The sequence below is a fragment of the Eleutherodactylus coqui genome, chromosome 2 (assembly GCF_035609145.1).
Source record: "Eleutherodactylus coqui strain aEleCoq1 chromosome 2, aEleCoq1.hap1, whole genome shotgun sequence".
Taxonomy (NCBI): Eukaryota; Metazoa; Chordata; class Amphibia; order Anura; family Eleutherodactylidae; genus Eleutherodactylus; species Eleutherodactylus coqui.
Genome location: NC_089838.1, coordinates 192,456,469 through 192,479,997, shown reverse-complemented (window position 1 = coordinate 192,479,997; position 23,529 = coordinate 192,456,469). Strand labels below are relative to the sequence as shown.

The 23,529-nt window shown below is 41.2% G+C and overlaps 1 protein-coding gene and 1 pseudogene across 1 annotated transcript in view; both read left to right on the top strand.

The window, feature by feature from the left end:
- PODXL (podocalyxin like) overlaps positions 1-23,529 on the top strand; it is a 93,709-nt gene that overhangs the window by 177 nt on the left and 70,003 nt on the right. The gene's annotated exons all lie outside the window — the stretch shown is intronic.
- Positions 11,496-16,669, top strand: LOC136613158 (U3 small nucleolar RNA-associated protein NOL7-like; annotated as a pseudogene).

Here is a 23,529-nt window from a genome sequence, read left to right as displayed (position 1 = left end):
ACTTCCCGCTTGGATGGAGCCATGCCCTCCCCTCGGGCCGAGGATGCGGGGCGCACTGACAATGGGCGCCGGCGGCGGGGAGGGGGCTCTGCATGTTATGTGTGTGTATGTAGCTATACAGAGAATTGTATATGTGTGTGTGTACATAATTGATATTTATAAAATGTATTTAATATAATTTTTTAGTATTATTTATATATTTTTCTTATTTAGTTTTAAAATTTTTTTTATATATATATATATATATATATAATGTATCACACACATGGGGCATGTCATATAGTGACAGGCAGACTTTTATGTTGCTCCAACTTTTTTCACCGCATGTATCTTTAATCTTCCTATCAAAACGATGGATGGAAACTTCGGCAGGACCCCTGCAGACCCCACTATGAATCATTAGGGTCCGTCCGATGTGGATCATTCCTGATCCGGCACAGCACCATCTCTTCCATTATACATAGAAGCCACAGCATAGATGCGAACAGTCAAAGACGTATCCGTCGTACCCTTGAGCGGATTCTGATGTAGTTGCGTTTTTAAGGCATAGCCAGCGCTTTTACACAGGACGATTACATCATGTAATACAAGTTGTGTTCCTGGGTCATACATTTCATTTTCTGATTGGTTCTATCATAAAAACATTGAAAAAGTTTATTAAACTGCAAAAACTTTTGTTTTTGCGATCTGGACATTGAAAGGTTTAAAATGGCATATTTTCAGTAACGGAAATTACAAACTTTTGGCTTTCAGGTAATAGAAGTATAAAATACAACATTATATATCAAGCTAACTATATATTTAAACCAAAATGCTACAAATCGATGAAGAGGAACCTAGAAATGTGTAGCTTCACTAGCATTCATTTAAGGCAAGCATGAAAATCATCACCAGTGCGCTCGCTAATCGTTCGGTTTAAGCGCCGATTCTTCGGTCGTTCTCATTCACTTATATGGAGAAAGGTGAAAACGGGGAAAAAAAACAATTTATCTTTGTCTTTATTATTAAACTGACCGCCCAGGCGAACGAGAAAACGGTGTCATCGTTTGCTCGTTCGCCTGTTTTCTCGCTCCCTCTGAGGGTGCCCTTATCCAGCTTTGTTCACATCGCTCTTACCACATCCTTAGCACTTCAACTGTTCATCATAGGAACAGAACAATGTAAGAGACTATCGGATCCATCATATGCCGGACACACCCTGTTGGCTATAGTGGGGTCTGTCGGCTGTCCGCATATTACCTGAAAAATAAAGCTTCTGCACTGTTTTTTACAGTAAGTTTAGTGGAATCTATAATGGATGCGTTTCACGGAACCTCCGACATAGATGTGATTTTATTACATTTTTGCTTTCCCTTCACATACCCCGTTGTACATCCATTGTTAGTAGCCTTCTCCATAGGTATGCTCCTGTTTGGAGATGTCATGCTACCATACAGCTGATATACTGTCCTTCCCACATCTGCCCCTCCTGTGACATATGCACGAAGAACTGTAAGGGACCTTCCACATGGGACGGGACAGGCTGCAAACCGCAGTCAATTACGCAGGTTGTGATGCAGAATTGAAAATGGCTTAAATCCTGCCTGTAATTCTGCATCAAAATCCACAGCTAGACCTGCGGATTTTGGTGTGGAATACCACACCTGCGTATTTGACTGCACCCTGTAGCAGAATTCCATCCCGTGTCAAAGTTTCCCAACATTTTTAGGTACGCAGAAGTGTCGGAAATTTCATGTTACGTGATATAATCTGACGTGCTATTTTTATATATGTGTATTTTGAAGATATCAGGATATATAGTTATAGTATTTGATATATAGTGACACTGTAGCACAACTGAACCCAGAAGTGGTTGAGTGAAAGAGAGGAAAATACATAAACTTCATTCATTCAGTCATTCATTCATTCATTCAGTATTTTCAAGCAGTTCTGTACTCAGTTGAATTCTTATGTGCTGTCCATATATATGTTGCAGAATAAGCACTTCCTGTGTGGTATACTACTGGCCAGTGCACCACCACTACTCTGGAAGTAAAGACTTCTTGTGCTGGAACTTGTAGTTTCATACAAATTTACAAAAAAGCTGTATGTTGCAGCCAAGAAATCTACCATGTTGGAGGAGGCTATTTTGCATTTAAGCAGCTTTTCTCAGAATTTATGTGAATGGGGCTGTGCTGAAATTTGGGGTACGTCATTGCGCAGGAAAAAACGGTGAACGGGCGCAGTGCTAGAGCATGCTCAGGATTGGGGGCTCCAGAGGTCAGAACCCACCGATCATAAAGTGATGGCCTATATCCTAGAAATATGCCATTACTTTACAAGTTGTAAGGAAGGTCTACCTGCTGGGAGCTGATGGTGGTGGTAGAAGATAGCCAAAAGTGGTCTGTTTTTCTGTAGCAGGAAAGAAATGAACATTACACTGCCCTTTGAAATCAATAGTTCACCTTGTAATGCCCGGATGTGCCAGGGCCACCAAAGACAGATGATTTCTGCTTTGGCAAACAAGAGAATCCATAGCTCAGAATCCTATAATTTGGTTTTTGAGAATTTTCATAGACAGACCAACTCTTTAAGGATTATTTCAACTGTCTGAGTAATGCCACATATATATGCTAACGCATGTGCTTGAAAAGTTTCTAAAACTTTCTGAAGACTGGTGCGAGTGAAGATATTTGAACACTGCACCATATTTACTAAGTGAAAAAAATGGGGAAGATTTAAAAAAAAAAATGCCCATAGCAGCTTTCATTTTATTATCGGCTTATTCACACCGGCGAGAATCTTGCATGAGTTTTGTGTTTTGCAAAACTCGCACAAATATGAACTCCATTCTTTACAATAGACTTATTCACAGGAGGAAAAAAAATCACGTGTTCTATTTTTTGGCGCTCGGAACATCTCGCCCTTTGTTTTCAATAGTACCTTAAAAGACATCGATTGGCACTCGCATGCTGTGCGATGTGATGTTTCCCATTGAAACCAATAGGAAACACTTGCAATCCTCTGACATGTGTGAAAAACGTGCCTGTAGATCGAAGTTTCACAAAAGCAATACGAGGCATTTTTGAATGAAAAACGCCTCGCATTGGCGTAAAACACACACGTTGGCAAGCGCAATACCGGGCTAAGTTTCTTTGCCCAATATCGCGATTACCTTGTGAATTTAGCGTAAGTCAGAGCATGAAATAAAAGCTGAGCTGTGATTGGTTGCTACTGGCAACAAAGACAGTTTTTATTTTAGACCGTTTTATAAATATCCCCAAATATTTTCTGATGCAGAATATTCTCAGTGCCATCAAGCAAATGGCTAAAACGTGGAGGAAAACATAGAAGATTTCTAAAATTCTAAGTGCCATTTAGATAACTTCATTGCAAACTATACAGCCTAGTTTTAAAATTAGAGTCATCAATTACAAAGTGCAGCAAAAGTAGCATGCTGCCGTGTTAGCCAGAAATATCCGTGTTGGCAACAGTCATCAATTACATTATTAATAAAAGTGGGACTGGAAATGTCTGCCCAGTAAAATACTACGACGGCAAAAAGCACAAAAACACAGAACACAGGAGTGAAGCCAGCCTAATGCAAGTTACCTGTGCTGTCACCGAAGACGAGACAGTCTGGAATTTGTAGTTCCATCACAGCTGCCATCACTCAGAATACCATAGGCTAATGGAATGAGTCAATGAAATCTTAGTTTTTAGAAGTAGCGTTGTTAATTGTCCTTAGTGTTCATCCATGTTTTCCATTCTTTTATCATACATAGGGGTGATGTGTCTTAGCATCATTTGTAGGACGTGGTAATTTTTAAGCATACCCTATATTAAAGGAGTTGCCCAGCTAATGCCTCCCCAGTGAAGAAGTTCTGCTACCGAAACCCTACTGGATCTTTACGGCAGCTCTCTGTTCTAGCTAGAGAAGGGTGGAGGGGGCCAATTAGCAGAAAACTGGTAGACGTCTGTTGTTGGAACTTTGTTGGAATATGGTGTGATGTATTGACAAATCTGACTCACATATGTTGAGTGTTATGTTTTTGTTGTACATTTCTTGATACATGAGCCAAAATCTTAAAGTACTGTAACTGTATAAAAAAGAGGGATCTAACAAGAGATATTCATAGGATAATGTCATAGGTAGCACTTACAGCATGTTACGGTAGCACAGCTCTATCAATATGGATGCTATTACCCTGTTTCCCTGAAAATAAGACATACCCTGAAAATAAGACATAGCATGATTTTCCAGAATTTTTCAGGATGCAAAATGATTTTTTCAGCCTTTTTGAGGATGCTTGAAATATAAGTCCTACTCCAAAATTAAGCCCTGCTAACAGTTAATTTAAAAAGTCAATTTAAATAGTGTCCAGGCAGCTATACATGTAAAAAAGTTAAACCTTTTTGAACAAAAATTAATATAAGACACTGTCTTATTTTCGGGGAAACGCGGCATGAATATAAGTCATGTATTTCAACATTGTGTCTATTTCAGTCAGCTGTAGAAAAGGAATAAACAATGCAATATTGTTCAGTAGTCTCCTGTAATAACTAGTCATCCTAGTGAACTATCGTTACAAAGACATGCAAGTGTAGTTTAGAGAATTTTGGTTCATTCTTTTAATACCATAGATATAGCGGTTATTGTTAACTATTGTCATTCATGGTCATGACTGCTTACACTGATTGATTTTGTCTAAATCTAAAGATTACTTGCCTTTTTTTTTTTAGTAGCCTTCTGAATATCACTTCATAGACATATTAGAAGAGGGTGGGAGGGCTTGAGATGGGAACCACTTCTTGGAAATGATAACATGAAAGCTGCACTTCTTACACTTTTTGAATACATCTTGAATGGCAGCAAAGCACGTGTCTAGTTTCCAGACTGCTCAAGTAAAAAGTTGGTTTTAGATTTACGTATCATTGGAAATCAAGAGTTGTTTGTCTAGTTAACATAATGGGTTATAATTAGAGATGAGCGAGCACGCTCGGTAAGGTCAGTTGCTAGAGCGAGCCTCGCTCATCTCGAGTAACTGCCTTCTCCTCCGAGCGTGCTCGGGGGAAGGGGGGGTGGGGGGGAGAGCGGAGGGGAGCAGGGGGGAGAGTGAGAGAGATCTCTCGCCGCCCCCCGAGCACGCTCGGAGGAGAAGGCAGTTACTGACCTTACCAAGCGTGCTCGCTCATCTCTAGTTATAATATAGATATTTTCATTATATGATATTTGTAATTTACATATAAGGACTATGCAATGAAATAGCCATCTAATAATTTTCTATAATTATAATACCCTGGATAACTATATACAATAATGAACTCTATGTACGTCGCAGTGGCAAGGGGAAAGCATTCTTGGTATTGATTCTTCACAGTAGTCATGAGATTGATTGCCCAGTCAGTGTATTGTAGGGGTAGGTGTTCTGTGTAAGCTGCTGAATAGTAGTAATAGCAACACGTTAATACAGTGATTGCATATAACATTTTGTGAGTGGGGCGTAGTGGGAAACCCCTTCCTCACAGTTGGTAGAAATTCAGGTAATCTGAATTGGATGTGATAATTGTTTGTGGAGTGTACAGGCAAAAATTGAACATAGAAGTTGGCTCTCAGTTTTTGGCTGGTTTCACACGAACATATATCGGCTGGTGTTTTCACGTCCAGCCGATATACACTACTATCTGATGCATTGGATTCCAATGCATTAGATCAGATGGGCGTATTCCCGTGGCGTAAAAGCACCTGGACGGCCAATATAGCGCTGGGCGCTTGCATGCTGGGCAGGAAAGATAGTCCTGGAACTATCTTCCTGACTGGAATACGTCGACGGCTGCATAGACTCCTGCCGGAGAAGGGAGCTAATTTAGCAGCGTGACTGCTAAACTCCGTCCCCCTTCTCTCCTCCTCTCCGCCCCTTGCTAGCTGTTTACAGTGGAAGGGGCGGGATGAGGGGGGCATAGCTAGTTGCTAAGCTCCCAGCCCCTCCCATTGCTGGCTGACGACAAGGTGTGGAGAGGGGGTGGAAACTTAGCACACTAGCTCCCGCCTCCTCCCCTTGCCAAGAGACGGCGAGGAGGAGGAGCGGGGAAAACAGTTTAGGAGAGCTATACTGTCTCCCCCTGCCCAATGGGATTGCTGGGCCAGGGCCATCTAAATGGGCGCACAAACGTTAGATTCTGTGCGCTCGTTCACCATTTTAACTTTGCCGGCGTAAAAACGCAGATGTCCGTGTGAATAAGGCCTTTAAGAAAAAAAAGGCTTGGCTTGTTCCTATGGACAACTGTTTTACCTTTTGTCTGCAGTTTAGTTTGTCCGATTGTCTAAATGTAAAAGTAGAATTAGGTTTTCATATAGAATTTTAGTATTTTATTATTTGTTAAATCATTTTCTTACATATATAATATGTTTTGCCACTTTCTTTTTTTTTTTTTTTTTAACAAATTCTGTTTTTATTGAAAACTTTCTTGTACTATATATTTTCCATACATACAAACCTAATAATAGAAGATAGTTTTCAGGACAATGTATAGCAGACATTTATATGTGACCAGTGGTCCCTGGTATCTGTGTATCCACCAGGTATCACCATCTTAAGTTAGGGCTCTTTCACATGAACATAGCGATTTTTCAATCGGCCGTGTTATGGCCACAGCGCGATCGAAAATCACGTGAATGGGCGCACAAATCTGCCGTTTGTGTGCCCATTCAGACAACTCGGATCTGGCTCCTATATGCAGAGCCTGTAGTGACATTGGGCAGGGGAGACAGTTTAGCTCTGCTAAACTGCCTCCTCCTTTCTGCCCCCCTCGACGACTCTCGGCAAAGGGATGGGGCGGGAGCTAGTGTGCTAAGCTCCCTTTCTGCCCCTTGTCAGCTGCCAGCAATAGGAGGGGCGGGAGCTTAGCTACTAGCTCTCGCCCCATCCCGCCCTCTCTCATTACAAACAGCTGGCAAGGGGAGGATAGGAGGAGGGAAGGGGGTGGGAGTTTAGCAGACACGCTGCTAAATTCCCTCCCTTCTCCGGCAGCTAACATAGGCTCCCATAGGAGTCTACGGCAGTGACTGACGTATTACGGCCGGGAAACATAGTTCCTGAACTTCCTGGCTGGCGTAAAAGCACCTGGACGAAATGCACTCCACATGCGCTTTCTTGTCTGGCCGGGCGCTTTCACACCGCAGGAATACGCCCATGTAAACTGAAGCATTGTAAACCAATGCATCAGATGAGCTGCGTATATCGGCTGGGGGTAAAAGCACTGCTCATATATGCTCATGTGAATGAAGCCTTACTTCTATATTATACTAATTAGAAAAATTTCACAAAGTTTTACAATAGACTAAACGCAAAAAAAAAAGGAAAAAGCCTCAATATCATACATATGTAACTGTTACATGTACTAACCACCTAAAATGCTAGTTAATAGAGTACATAGCAGGATCCTACTTTCACAGAACGCATTAGGCCCAAAGGGAGATGAGTCTGTATAGATTACATTCCAATCTGAATAAAGGTCACCTTGATGTGGCACATGGGTCATATGTTTTGATCAAGAAACTGCATTTTTATGCAGTGACTAAATATACCAGTTATGCCGTTTTTTCCAATTAATGGATGTGTATGAGTTCTGTGGCCATGTTTTTTTGCTTGTACAATACCAACAATAAAGTTCATCATATAACCATAGTTCAACAACTGAAAAGCCAATTGGCATGGATTCTTTGTTTGTTTTCTGCTATTACTTTAAGCCAGGATTTTCCAGAACTCTAATATAGATGAACTCTCCTTAGGATAGGTCATCAATATCTTATCAGTGGGGTCCATTGCTTGAGACCCTCTTCGATCAGCTGTTTTAAGAGACCACCGCCTCTTCTCAAGCCAGTGATGTCACATTCATCAGTTACTTTTAGTAATGAGTAAACGTTTGATAAGTTCATTTCGGCTCATTCACCAAATTTTTATCAAAAAGTTCAGTTTGGTCTGAATTAGTTCAAACCGAACCGGAACTTCACCAATAACCCTAAAACCGGTGTATAACACTGTTTAACCCCTTAACGACACAGGATGAAGGTTTGTGTTGAGGGGAATCATGGGTCGATACCGCTCTATACAATGTAGGTGCCGGTTGTTTTTTTACAGCTTACACCCACCTGCAACAGCTGTAGCCAGTACTCTTGCTGCTCGTGACAGTTTACCCTTTAAATGCCACTCTCAATTCTGACAGCAGCATTTAAATGTCACAATCAGAGTTCAGAGGCTTTTTTGGTTGCAATGGCAGCCGGGGGCCAACCTAGATACCTGTGGTGTTGCTTGATAGAACTGCTTGACAAATCACGGTATAATGTAATACTATGGAATGATATCATACTGCAGGAGCAATCAAACCATTGGAAGTTAATGGGGACTAAAAAATATATCAAATCAGTTTTAAAAAGTTGTATTCATTCTTAAAAATTTCCCATATTTATAATTTAAAAAAAACCCTGCAAAACATATTTGGTATCAGTGCATCCGTAAAAGTCTGATCTATTCAAGTAACGCATTATTTATCCTACACTGTGAACGTTATGTGAGAAAAAAAATATACGTCAGAATTGCACTTTTTTTGGTCACCGCATCCCCAAGCAAAAATATAATAAAGAGCGATCAAAAAGCCATATGTACTCCAATAGAAACTACAATGTGTCTTGCAAAAAACAAGCCCTCACACAACTATGTTGACAAGAAGTACTACAGAAAAAAACTCTCTAAATTTTTTTATCATAGTAGTCGTACTGTCCCATAGAATGTTGTTTTTGCTGCAGTCTGTGCAAAGATGGCGGGATTGCTCTTTTTTTCCATTTTACTCCTCTCAGAATTTTTAAAACTTTTTGTTACTACATTATATGGTACATTAAAGGGGTTGTCTCGCGAAAGCAAGTGGGGTTAAGCACTTCTGTATGGCCATATTAATGCACTTTGTAATATACATCGTGCATTAAATATGAGCCATACAGAAGTTATTCACTTACCTTCCCTGCGCTGGCGTCCCCGTCTCCATGGCTCCGTCTAATTTCAGCGTCTAATCGCCCGATTAGACGCGCTTGCGCAGAAGGGTCTTCTGCCTTCGACTCGGTCTGGCACGAGCAGCTTTCTGGCTCCGCCCCCCTTACGCGTCATCGCGTAGCTCCGCCCCGTCACGTGTGCCGATTCCAGCCAATCAGGAGGCTGGAATCGGCACACGTGACGGGGCGGAGCTACGCGATGACGCGTAGAAGGGGCGGAGCCAGAACGCCGCTGCTGCCGGACAGACCCGAAGGCAGAAGACCCTTCTGCGCAAGCGCATCTAATCGGGCGATTAGACGCTGAAGTTAGATGGGGACGCCAGCGCAGGGAAGGTAAGTGAATAACTTCTGTATGGCTCATATTTAATGCACGATGTATATTACAAAGTGCATTAATATGGCCATACAGAAGTGCTTAACCCCACTTGCCTTCGCGAGACAACCCCTTTAAATATTACCATTGAAAAATACAACTCATGCTGCAAAAAGACAAGCCCCCAGACACCTACGTTGATGGATAAATAAATGAGTTATGATTTTTTGAAAGTGGTGAAGAAAAAATGAAAATGGGGGAAAAAAAGGTGTGTTCCGTAAGGGGTTAAGAGGAGATAGAGAAGGAAAAAGAAGAAAACAGTAGAATAAGAAGAAAAAAAAGGGAGAAGGGAAAAAAAAGGAAAAAAGATTCTTTCAAACCTTCTTTTTCCTTCTCCTTCTTTTTCTGTCTTCTTCTTTTAGCGAGTGCGGTTGAGATGAACTGCCTGAGGTTCAGGTTCTCACTAAACTTTTAGCAAACTTTAACCCAAAACAGGGTTTTACACTAATCCCATGGCCTGGGAGCAGCTGAGTTTCATTGAAGTGAATGGGAATGTGCTGCTATACCAGGCAACACCACTATGAAATGTATGTCTCTTTGCACCAGTGCGGCTGCCTCTTCAAACAGCTGATTGGTGGAGGTCCTGAGCTGCAGACCCGCTGGGACCAGACATTCATGGCATACCCTAAGAATAGGTCCCAGAGAACCCCTTTATACTATATATTCTATTAAACCAGTTTGACTCTATACCATGGCTTTCCTTCTACAAGTATCTATGAAGTGAGAGCCATCCACTAATAGCATAATGTGAGACTTCACATTTATCTCCTTGAAGAGCTCTTGAGATGCTAAGTTTTGCTAACTGTCCGCATACGCTGTCCTGCTGTATACGCCAATTGTTGTATTCTTTCACCTGCTGTGTGTACGTGTCCCTATTTCCCATGTGTGTTGTAAAACTTGAGGGCAGGGATTTCCTTTCCCATTGTCTTGTTCTATATTTGTCATAATGACTGTGCCACAATGCTTTTTGCTATATAATAGTTATTACACTACATGTATTGTGACTAGATTCATCCAGCCGCAAGGATTTCATAAACAGATATGAGATTAAACATTACAATTGTTTCTAAAAGAGGATATGGAAATATTTAACTGAATGAAAATTGGAAGTGGAGTAATTTGACTGGAGGAAGCAGCTGCTAGTTAAGAGGGTTGTCTCCCAATGACAATCTCTGGCCATACACCCTGTTAGGGTATATGGATATCATAAAGGGTATCTGTAAAAGCTGTGCCTGCTCTGTTGGATCCAAACTGTCCATGACTTACTTGACTGGCCACTCCTGCCAGATGGACAGGATGGAACTTGGGGTAAAGTGCCCACAGAGCGTGGGAGGAGAGAAAGTCTCCCTCCCCGCAGTGCCGGACACCACAACGGTGGTACAGCACAGGACGACACTTTGAGAGGTCTGCACGTTGAATATGCCACAGAAGAAGAGCAAAGCAAGAGAGTGTGAGTGCACCATGTTCCCCGGGAATGCGTAACATAAAATCCCAGTCCAGGGTGAGAAGTTATGGGACCTTATAGGACACTCCAAATCCCAAATTGCTACATAAGGAATGATATGTTTCGGATGTAAAGTGTTATACGGGAATAGAGCCGCAGTTTATCATATGACGAACTCTGTGAAATTATGTTCTTTGGAGCATGTGCGGTCAGAGACCATGGCTATAAAGACGATGTGTGTAATGGTTATGGTGCAGTTGAGTCGTGTCTTGATCCTGCCAGAAAGAAATAGGAGATGTATATGTGATGGCGAGACATGCCATTTGATGCAAAAGTATATTTTGTATTTCAGTAGATATTGAGAGTAGGGTCTCTTTAAACTCTGTTATTATATAAAGTTAAAGTACACAAACCCTCCTATAGAACGAAATACGTTTATTTCGGTGAAGTTTGGTAAAGTTTATTTTTTGAAAAAAATGAGCTGCCTCTGCCTCCATCTGTCATCACCGTGCCATCATGCATCCTGCAACGCGGGCACATACCACCCACCTGTTATAACTACTGATCAGCTCATTGCCATACCGCCATGGGTCTGGCTTCTCTGTCCCCTGGCAATCAGCTGTTATCACCCAGCAAAATACATTTCCCTCTAAATGAAGACAGACTATGGAAATGCTGGCTACATTACTGCAGGCGGAAGGTCCTATAGAGCAGCTTTCCATGAAATTCATATTCCCTATCAGGGTATATGGATGGGGATTGTTGTCGTGAAACATAGTAAAGAACAGAATATCATAAATGATTACTTCTATTTCATTAAATATGTATAATGATAGATCCTCTGCACATTCATAAGGAGCAGCACGTAAAGGTTTTAATAGTGGTATCCTTTAATGGGATTGTCCGATATATATATATATATTTTTTTTAACCATGTTCCCCATGCCAGAAAATAATAAATAAGGTAATGTCTTCACCGGGTCCCCACATCTCCTGTTCCAGTAGCTCCAAGTCTTCCCTGTTACACATTTACAACGCAGATAGCCACAATAGGGGAGTTGAGCAGCGGGGAATAACATGTTAACAACGGTGGCTCTGCTACTCCTCTGAGACGTGGAAAATTGTGATCTAGTGTGATACACCGCATTAAGTGGTAAATTTGGCAATTCTTATGGCCTGCTGCTCGCCTAGACGGGCGGGGTAAGATGGTATTACCCCAGTGGGGTGCTACCCACGGAGTCGGGTAGGGGAAGATGTTGTTTTGCCGTGACACCAGTCCGTGTACGGGTAGGGACCCGTTCCAAACTAAATAATAAATTGCAAAAAGTGGAGAACTGACCAAAAATGGGGGTTTTACCTCTATCCTCGCTCGAGAACTTAGTGTGGTACCTCAGTGTAGATGGAATTGATAGCAGGAAGGGACTCCAGTAGTCGAGTGTAAAAGTAAAACAAAACCGTTTTATTCTTCAAGAGCAGACGAGAGTTTAACTTGACTTGTTGCATACAATTCACATTAGATGACTTTGAAAGAAACAGTTACAATTGCAGGCATTAATTACTTCTGCAGTTTCTCAGGGGCTTGATACAGGGAACTACATTTATTCCCTGTGATTTGCCTTCCAGCTTCGCTCCCTAGCAGGGCCTATCTTTGGCTAACTTGGTTCCCTTTCTTGCTGTGTCTATGTATAGCTAACTCAGGTCTCCTTCTCCTCTCTCTTCTCTGCTACTAAAACAGTCTTGCTCCTGAGTATTCACACTTTAGATGCTCAACTTCCCACCACACTGGCTTTCTCCTTGTTCCTCCCTGGCCTCTCTCAAGCTTAGCTCTGCACCTGGAAGACTGACTTAACGCCACCCACTTTCACTCCTTTTGTACTTTCACACTAATCCAGCCTATCAAGGGACTAATCTCAGGCCCTCTACACCTGAATAACCACTCCCTTAACTATTGCTAGGTAACCTGTACTTACTAGGGGCTGGAGAATATTCAGTGAGAAATATGAGCAATATAACATTATAACATTTCACACATATCATATACTACATTATCTACAAGTTAAAGGGGCTTTTTAATGTTCCCTCTAGGCATAGGAGGCAGCTACCTATGTTACCTCCCCCTTTGCCAGGGAACATGCAACAAAAAACAGTCGGTTTATAGTTAAAGAAGTTGTCCAGGTTGTAACATCTCGGGACAACCCCCTTCCCAATGCAGTAAGATAACAAATAGCAATATACTCACCTCTCTCCACCCTCACTGTGTCCAGCGCTGGTGCTCGGTCCACTGTTCTGGTCTCTATTTGTAGCTACATTCCTGTCTCGTTTACGGGACATCACATGGGCTGGAGCCAATAAGAGAGCTCGATCGATGGTGACTGGCGAACTGGGACCTAAGAAATGTACAGAGGAAATGTGTGGAAAACTGGCATCATGCTAGTTACATTGTAAAAAAAATTGTGACTATGTAGCATCTTAAGATTTGGTGGCTTCTCATATTCTCTTTTACTAGATAAGACATTACTTACAGAGTTATGTGTTTAGTTTTGCCCCTATCTAAAGACTCCCATACATATTAGTGTATTTTTGTGCAGTTTCCCCTCTTTTGATTAAAGAAAAAAAAAAGTAAGTTAAAAAACCCACATTTTTGGTATTGTTGCATCAGTAATCACCTGTACAATCAATTGAACACCCTTTTTATCCTGCATAGCAAACAAGCAGAGCCAAAATCCTTTTTTGTTCATCTTGCCTCCTAAAAAAAATAAGGCTGGATTCACACGGGCATATATCAGATTTTCACGCCTGGCCGATATACGCTACCCCTCTAATGCATTGGTTTACAATGCAGCAGTGCACATGGGCGTATTTCCACGGCGTAAAAGCACCCGGACAGCCAAAAGAGTGCATTTCGGCCGAGCGCATTTATGCCACCGCCTGCTACATAGACTCCTATGGGAGCCTATGACAGCTGCCGGAGAAGGGAGGTGGAAGGAAATTTAGCAGCGTGACTACTAAATTCTCACCCCCTTCCCTGCTCCTCTCCACCCCTTGCCGGCTGTTTGCAATAGGAGGGGGTGGGGTGGAGCTAAGCTCCGCCCCCTCCCTGCCCCCCTCCCATTGCTGGCTGTGATAAGGGCAGAAAGGGGGTAGGAGCTTAGCGAGGGGGAGGGAAAGGGGAGACACAGTTTAGCAGAACTATACTGTTTACCCCCGCCCAACAGCATTGCAGCCTCCGCGTATATGTGCCAGGCCAGGGCCGTCTGAATGGGCGCACAAATGCCGACGCCTGTGTGAATCCAGCCTAAAAGTAATTTTAAAAAGCCATATGTACTGCAAAATGGTACCAATAAATGCTAAAATAAGACCTCACAGAGAGCTCCGTTGATGGCAAAATAAAAAAGTTATTGGACTTTGAATGCAGCAATGGAAAAAAAATTTGCCAAACAGGGTTTTTATTGTGCAAAAGTGGATAAACGTAAAAAAACATATATAAAATTTTGGTATTGTCGTAATCTTACCAACCTGCAGTAAAAAATATATTTATGCTGCATGATAGATGCTATAGAAAATGAAATGTCAGAATTGATGTTTTTTCTTCCTGCCATCCGCAACAAATTAATAAAAGTTATACAATACAGTATATGTACACAAAAAATGGTACAGATGGAAACTACAACCACACACACAAAAAAAGTTCTCACATGGCCATGTCAACAGAAAATTAAAAAAAATCATAGCTCTTGAAAAATGGTTGCAACCTTAGGGCTTATTCCGACGTGTGTATATCGGCCGGGTTTTCACGCCCGGCTGATATACGCTGCCTCTCTCTGCAGGGGGAGGAGGCGGGCCGGGAGCAGTGCTCTGAGCTCCCGCCCCCTCTCCGCCCCTGCGCCACTGTTAGTGACATGACCAAAATAGGTCATGTCACTAAGCGGTTAAACACATGAACATTACCTAAGCCAAACAATGTGTATGGGGGAGCTGTGGAAAACAGCTGGATTGTTTGGCTGACAGTTTTTGACAATGTATGGGCACCGTTACACTACTTACAATCTTAGTAAAATTTTTCAATTTTGTGGAATTTGCCCTGCCAGGTTATGTTCATGTTTAGACGACATTCTGTGAATTTTCCACAGCGGAAATTTACGTGCCCAAATCTGCAGCATTACTGCAAAAGAAACAGTCAGAATCCGCACCTGATTTCGGCAGCCACAGTGCTCCCCCTCACCTCGTAACCTGTAGTGAGCGCAGTGCCACTGGTTAGGTAAGGGGTAACCGCGTGAAAAAACCTGGATCTTAGAGGCGGAATGCACGTGGAATGTTTCCACACTGTATTCCTCCGTGTGAACATACTGTACCTAGCTTTGTCTCTTTATGTCATGTTCTGTCACTTGGCAGGGGAAATACATTTCCCTTCAACTGCAGGTCCAAATTAATTTTAATGGAAAGTGACTTCACTTGCCTAGCTTGCTCTTCAATAAAAGGGAGAATCATCACATTCCGGGAATCAAGGGGGAATATGTTCAGGTCACTATTTATGACATAACCTATTGAGTCTGCACCACTGTTTAAGGTGCACGATGCATTGGAGCTATCCTAAGATCAAATGAAGTATCTTATTTTGTCTTGACAGGATGCTTGAGCTCAGAAATACAGATATTGCCTCATGGCATTGTACCGCAACTTGCAGAAAAAGGATATGGACAAATTGAGCTAAATTTATTATGGCTACAGCTTGTTTACAGATGTATAATATGCTAATTATTATATCAATAACAATCCAAACTAATAACTATATGATGCTAATTATTATGATAGGGTTTAACTTGATAAGGACCAAGCGCGATACGTTTGTGGCATTTGTTTCTAGGCTTTATTCCCAGCCAACAGTAAAATTTTGGCACGGGATTAAAGCCCCTGCTCCTGCAATGTACCAGGAGCAGGTTGGGACGTTTTTAACCACTTCTGCCTTCTCTCTAGCAAGCTACAGAGTGCTCAGTGAGCACTATATAATGAATAGGGAAAGCAGAAGTGTTGCTTCCGTTATTCGACTCGGCAATGACGTTATTGCTGGGTGCACCCCTGCCACAGCAGTGCTGCAGGGTCTTAGTGGACTCAGACTAGCTCTATCACTGACTTCTGTCACTACAGGGGGATATTTTTTTCCCTGTAACTGGTAATTACATGAATGACCCCCAGAGTTATAATGGGATGTCATTGGGAACATAGATATTAAAAAATATAGGGATCCTGGAGTACGAACTGGACGGGGAGGAGGATGAGGCGCCCAAGAAGGTGACCTTCCAGAACGCCCGCAGCCAGGAGCAGGAGTTTTCACGGTCGAGACGGGAGGCGGCCAGCCGGCAGAGAGAAAGCTCTGCTGAAGGAGAAGAGGAAGTGCAAGGAGCAGCTGTTCCTGGAACAGAAGAAAAGGAAATTTCTCCCAGATGACGTCCTGCAAAGCATCAGCTCTTCTTCAGTTAAAAAGGAGGAACCAAGTAAACCACTTGAAGATGAGGATAAAACAGGGAACGAAGGACATGTTGAAAAGAAACATGCAAAGAAGGTGCTTCCTTGAAAAAGGTTGCAAGATAGCTACAAAGTAGTCTATTTGGGGAATCGCACCTCAAGAGATACACTGCAGCAAAGGGCAAAATCCTTCTTCCAGAATACGTTGTATGTCACCAAGAACAGGACAACAGCTGAAGAATTTCAAAGGGATTCCATTAAAAAGCCAATGGCTCACTTTACAGAGAGCGGCTGGAATAATCAAAAGAAACAGAAAGCAGCAAAGTTCAATTTTAAATGGATGAACAGAAAGAAATTCAAATGAGAAGTTTTCTCTTTGAAACTTTGAATATTCCTTCCTACCTGGCGTAACTCCCTTCCAGATCTCCTCTGTGTATCCCAAGCTGACAGTTGACAAGCCAAGTGCTGGTTTGCTTCAGTGTACTCCTCGGACATCTGGAAGTTGGCTATGGTCGCATTCATTTGTGAGAAGTATCTGGACCCAGGGTGCAGACCTTTTACACTAAACAATTATCGTTCAAACAAGCAAAAGTGAACGATATTCATTGGCTGCATTTAGACTGAAAGATTAACGATAATTGTGCACTTCTCGTTCATTTTATGCAGCCATAAAATCATTGTTGTCTCATTCACTAGTTGTTCAATTTCCCTTATACGACAAATGAACAATTTCTTGTGTGAACGAACCAATTATGTATCTGCCTGTATAAACAAACTCCCTCATTCGCTCATTCAAACGAAAAATGGGCTTGTCTAAAGGGACCCTTATTTCATGGTGACGAATGACTCCTTGTCTGCTGTTTTTCGCTTATTCCAGTCGTTTTTGGACGTTTCTGCTCTGCGTTCACCTCTTGTACACAAGGTTATAACTTCTGTTTTATTAAAGATTTTGTTACAAAATAAGTTTAAAAAAATTACAGAATAAAATAAAAATATACATATAAAAAGAAAACGATCCACCACCAAGACCAACCTAAACTGCCGCCATATGCATCCTGTAATATGAAACTATACAAATTATATATCAAAATGTCCAAAACAAAATGAGGAGCCCATTCCTGCACTTTATTACAGTGTAAATATACTAATTTTAAAAATAAACTGTAAATTTGAAAAAATCTTTTCTTTTTAGCTTTTTCCCCTAATAGAACTAAAAAACAGTAAAATAAAATCTGTGAGAAAGAAGATATAGAAATTAGCCCTATAAGTCACAAGGAAAATATGCCAAAATAATTTGGGTAGCTGAAGAAAAAAAATACAGCAATAAAAGCACATGGGTAAAATCTCTAAAAAGTGTCTGGTCATTTTGGACCAAAACACCCTTATCCTTAAGAGGTTAAAAGGGAACAATGTAAAATACAGTATACTGCAATACAGGAGGACTGCAGAACATTGTAGAAGTTATGTAGTAAGTGCAAGTACAAGTCCTCTACCGAGAAAAGATAAAATGTAATAAAATCTTTAAAAGTATTTTAGAAGACGTTAAAAGCTACATAACCTTTTCTCAGTCTCTCCACCCCAAACCCCAATCAAACATTAAACTTTTTCAAATAATTATATGATACATTAAAGGGCACTATTAAAAAATACAATTTGACCTGGAAAAATGAGCTATGCCAATGGAAAAATAAAAAAAGTTATAGCTTTTGGAAGGCGGAGATGCATAGACAAAAGTGAAAAACCAAAAAATCTCTAATCTTTAAAAGGTTCAAACAAAATGACAGATTCTGGTTAACTTCAGTAAGCACCAAAATCTGTATAAGAGCTCATTCACATGGGCGTGAAAATCACGTAGGAGTTAGCCACGCAGAAAAAAATTGTGGCTAACTCGCAAGAAAATCGAGAGAATGGACGATTTCCCGCTATCAGGTCCCAAGCTTAATTACCGGTGAAATTTCCCATTCACACGATTGAAAGTTGCGTGTTGCTGAAAAAAAGGCAATGCTGCTTCGGGAGGCGAGATGATGGAAAGCCCTGCAGGTCTATCCTTCATCACTGGGGACTCCTTTCATCTCAGTAGGGATGGAGGGATATCCCCTTGGCAGGGGAAAGGGATTCCCCTGCTGGGAAGCTGGAGGGATATTTATTTTATTTTTCCATTAACGGAGTGTGTTAAGGCTCGTGATAACAATCTGTAACTTTTATTGATTCCATTTTGTTGTTCAATTGACTCTTTTGATAATTTTTTTGGAAGACAAAATAAACCAAAAAAGCATTTTGATTCCGTTTTGTTGTTTTTTAAGTAATGTTTGCTGTGTGGGATAAGAGTTTTCAATCTAGTGTACAGGTTGTTACAGATGCAGCGATACCAAACATATGGCCTTTTTTGAATGATTTGCGCCTCATTCACATTAGCATTGCATTCTCACGCTGGCCGCATCGTGGCTGAAAAAAAGCGTGTATGAGAAAAAGCCGCAATCAAGTCACAGGCAAAATTAGTGTTGGACGCTGCTAAACTCCCCCTCCCCCCTCCCTTTTTTTGCAGCTCCCATAAGAATCTATGGGAGCTGCCAGTGTATATCGGACGATAACCACTTTTGACACAGGGCTAAGTTTTTCAAGAGGATTCATGCGTGACTGGGAAGTACGAGAAATCTATAGCACAGATAAAACTGCTGGCCTGGTGACCCCCTAACACTAATTCCGAGACCATAAAACTTTCATATCTGTATCAGTGGACTCTTAAAGTATTTATTTATTTCTCTACTCATCCTGTTGTGGTACTCTTTTAAATGCAAATTAATCACATCCATGTCTGTGCCTTGTCATAACTATGTGTATAAATATATGCATGTCTCTTCGTATCTTTTTCATTAGGCCTGAGGAAGTACCCTATGTAGGTTTGAAAGCTTGCTATAATATCATGTATTTTTGTTAGCCATTAAAAGGTTTCATAACTACAAGATTACTTGGTTTCTCTTGCTGAGAACAATCACATTGTATGTTACCTTTCATTCTAATCCTGCCTGTGATGATAATGAGATGACTGCTGAAACGTTTTCTCTGTAGTAAAGTATCAGACTATTATTAGGCTTAGTAGGCAGTGTGAAAATGGCAGGATTTATGAGTCTTTTAAATTTAAATCGTGGCATAGAAAATTAAAAAAACAAAAATTGCCAAAAACTCATTAAAAAAATGTTTAATATATTTTTTTTACGTTTCTAAAAACTACAATAGGTTATTTTGTGTTGCCATTCTGTTGAAAGGGGTTCTGTCATTAAAAAAAAATTCTATACTCACCTATTCCTCCACAGGCAGACTCCTTATGGCATATCTTCTCCAGTCCCCTGGGTCAGCTCACTGCAAGTCGGCCAGCTTGTTATGAAGCCTGCATTCCTTGCATTCTTCTTCCTGCAGGTCAGCGAAGCCAGCTAGAGCTGAAGTGACCAGGGGGGACTTCAGGAGATAGCAGATGATCAGCACGGAGAAGATGCGGTAAGTAGACTGACGGGGGAGGAATAGGTAAGTATAGATTTTTATTTTTTTTTGATGACAGAACCCCTTAAAAGATGTAGCATGCATTTCCCAATTAGTTCAAGGCAAAAATATGTTTACTTGCATGAGATCTTTGCTTTTTTGAGAGCATTTTCCTTATCAATTTCTGTGAAATATTCTATTGAGGAAATGCTTGTCTGTGTAAGAGAAATTTGCTTGAAAATTATTGTCACTATTTCAACTACTGCTGGTATTGTCATTCGGGGTCTCCAGGCTTCTTTATGATAAAAGAAACATAAAGTTGCAGAAAAAAAGTTTGATATACCCCTTCTTGGCATCACTGCATTCAGGAGACTGGTGAAGCTTCCTGAGCTGTGAAAGTAAATACATAGTAACATAGTATCTAAGGCCGAAGAAAAATATATGTCCATCCAGCTTAGCCTATTACCTTCCTCAATGTTGATCCAGAGGAAGGCAAAAAACCCAGTGAAGTAGAAGCCAATTTTCCCCATTTACGGATTAATTTGTTTTCCTTGACTCCAATCTGGAAATCGGAATAATCCCTGGATCAACAACCCTTATAAGGGCTCGTTCACATGAGCGTATGTGTTTTGACAGTCGTCCTCAGGCGTTGTAAAATGACATAATTGAAGAATAGACGTGATCAAGTCCTGAGCCTAATTAGCGTTTTCTTATTCATTCACACGACCTGGTGCGACCTATTAGCGAAAAAATTACGCCACAGCCCAGAAAAATCGGCATAAATCCTCGGAATGACTTCTAAATAGAAGCACCTGTAAGCTTTTCCCTGCGTTGGACGCTGCTAAACACCCTCCCCCTCCCTTTTTTTCCAGGTCCTATAGGAGTCTATGGGAGCCACCAAAGTATATTGGTTGACAGATAGAGCAAGACCTATCTTTACTGGCAGCATATAATTTTGGTCGCCGATGTGCTATATTTCCAGCACAACTTTTTTGCACTGCCTAAACTGCTCCAGATCATACTTTTTGGCTGATGTAAAAACCTGGCTAAGAAAGCCACGTAAAAAACACTAAGTGTGTAGTTACCCAGCTTTTTTAGAAATAGAGGTAGCTTCTTACATAGAGCAATAGAAGAACTCGCACACCAGAACATAATTCAATAATTTATCCATTCAGAGCCTCTAGCACAAATCTGGCATAAATTCCAGGACAGATTAAATAATAGTGCAGCAAGCTGTGCTCTTTTGTGGGGAGAAATGCTGGAAGGGATAATGGAAGCCAGATAGTCAGTTGGGTCCTTTTGGGATCATTTGGTTCCATCACAAGACGTTTCCATTCAGGCAGGTTACAGGAAAATAGAATCCCAAACAGAATCCCAAATGCCTATGTGATTGTGGCCTTAAGCTGTGTTTAGACGGAATCATTATCATTCAAAAAATTCTTCAAATGAATGAACGTGAACAATAATAGTTCAATATAAACACAAGCAAACAACTGAACAATGAGTGAGAATCATGAGCTTCTCGTTTGTCGCAGGGAGAAAAAAATCATCACTGGCTCGTTCACTTGTCGTTCTGTTTAAACCGCGCTCATTCAGCGTTTCACATAGGAATGTAAAATGCTGAATGAGAAGTGAACGACTCTCAACCATGAAACTGCCTGTGTGAACAGGCGGCACGAGCGTGAATGAGCTGATGATGACATCACCAGCCCCTTCGCTCACGCAAATGAGAATCCTTCAGTTCTCGTTCAGTGTAAAAGAAGCATTAAATATACAGGTGATATCAGGATTGTTGGAAGAATCACTCTTAAAACTATGTTACTTTCTTCACAATATTATTTATTATCAATGCAGCAAAGAAAGGGTTAATACATAAACAAATGAGACTGGCCCACACTAAGCATTTCACTCTGGATAATCCCCATAGCCTTTTGAACTAGAACACTTGGAAATAGAGACTGGAAAATCTAACTCATTATCTATGAATAATGGTGGGAATCATAATAAAACAACATGCCTGTGCTATCACAGATACGTCTGGTGCGCTGTCAGCCACAGATATGTCCACTTTGACAAATGAAATGTTTCTGAAAATAAAGAAAAAATGAAAGTGAATTTCATGAGAGAGTTCACAGGTTGTTACGAGCGTAAACCCAGTGTTCTCAAGCAATATATAGCCATGGCTTTCCTGGTGCAGCCTGACACCAGATAAGTATTTTGGCTCAGATTTCAGGGTGAAGCTTGTGCTAATATGGAATGTTATATGCGTTGTTTAGGAAGTGGTAGAAAGCAAACGGAGACACAGGCATATACCTATATCTACTATAGCAAACACTGTTGCAAGAAAAAGGAAGGCTACTTTTACATGGGATGACCTGTCGGACGCGGATTCCCCAGTGATGATCGTTCCTGGGCTTGTACACAGGAACAATCATCGCTAGTCATTTCACAGTAAACAGGCAGTTGTTCAAAGACAAATGACTGCCTGTTTACACGGGCCGATGCAGCATTCAGTTTTCTACATTCTTGTTGGTTGTTCAGTTGGGGCAGCTTTTACACTAAACAAAACGTTCAGATTCCAGATGGATGCGGGAATCTGAGTGATTTATTAGGCAGAGTAAAAGGGCCCTAAGTGTACTACTTAAAACCACCTGGATTTCTGTATTGATTACCAATGAAATATGGTCTGATTGTTATCCAAGTCAGTTATAGACAAACACAATCTAATAAAACTAATAATACACAAGCAGTACTCCCATTCATGCCTTTTATTGAGTGCATAGAACAACATCTAGAGTGCAGGAAGAAAAAGTAAGTGAACCTCTGTGTTGTTAAATTCTCCAAGAGTTATTTGAAAAAAAAAGTTGCTTCAGCTAAGGAGATGGAATTGGTGTGAATGAGGTCTTAGAAAATGACGCCACTCGAACTGGTGGTCTGCTGTTCTAGGCCATCCATACTAGGGAATGATGAGTCCTGCATTCATAAATGTTAGTTGAAGCACTAGCGTTGCGCACTGCCTGGTCATCATAATAGCTCTTGACATCCTCCTCTGATCCCTTTCATTGATGATTTATGTTCGCAGGATCCCTTTCGCTGCATCTTTTGCTTCGATCAAACCATTCCCGGTATACTTTCAACACCGTTGCACAAATAAAACCCAACAAGCTTGACAATTTTTAAATACTGTCCCCATCTATTGTAGCACTAATGACCATGCCTCATTCAAAGTGGCTCAGATTGTTTGATTTTAGAGATGAGCGAGCATACTCTTTAAGGACAAATACTCGAGCGAGTATCATCCTTTTTGAGTATCTGCCTGCTCGTCCACAAAGATTCGGGTGCCGGGGGGGGGGGGTTAAGGGGGAACGAGGGCGAGATTTCTCTCTCCCCCCCCCCCCCCCACTTCCCCCTGCTCACTCCTGCAACCCACCGTCACCCCCGCCGCACCCGAATCTTTGCGGGCGAGCAGGCAGATATTCGAAAAGGACGATACTCGCTCGAGTATTTGTCCCTAACAAGTATGCTTGCTTATCTCTATTTGATTTTCATATTTTATTGTTGATTCATGCTGAAACTGATCTATGAAAAACTTGTTCAAGTGATTTTATACTGCATTTTGGGGTCCAATTCCCATACAAGGAAGCTCCAGTCATAAAATTGTGGGTGTCTAACACGATATTGTAAACCTGTGAAGATGTTCACTTACTGGACAGCGCTGTTGTACCAGAACAGATTCAGAGAAGTTTA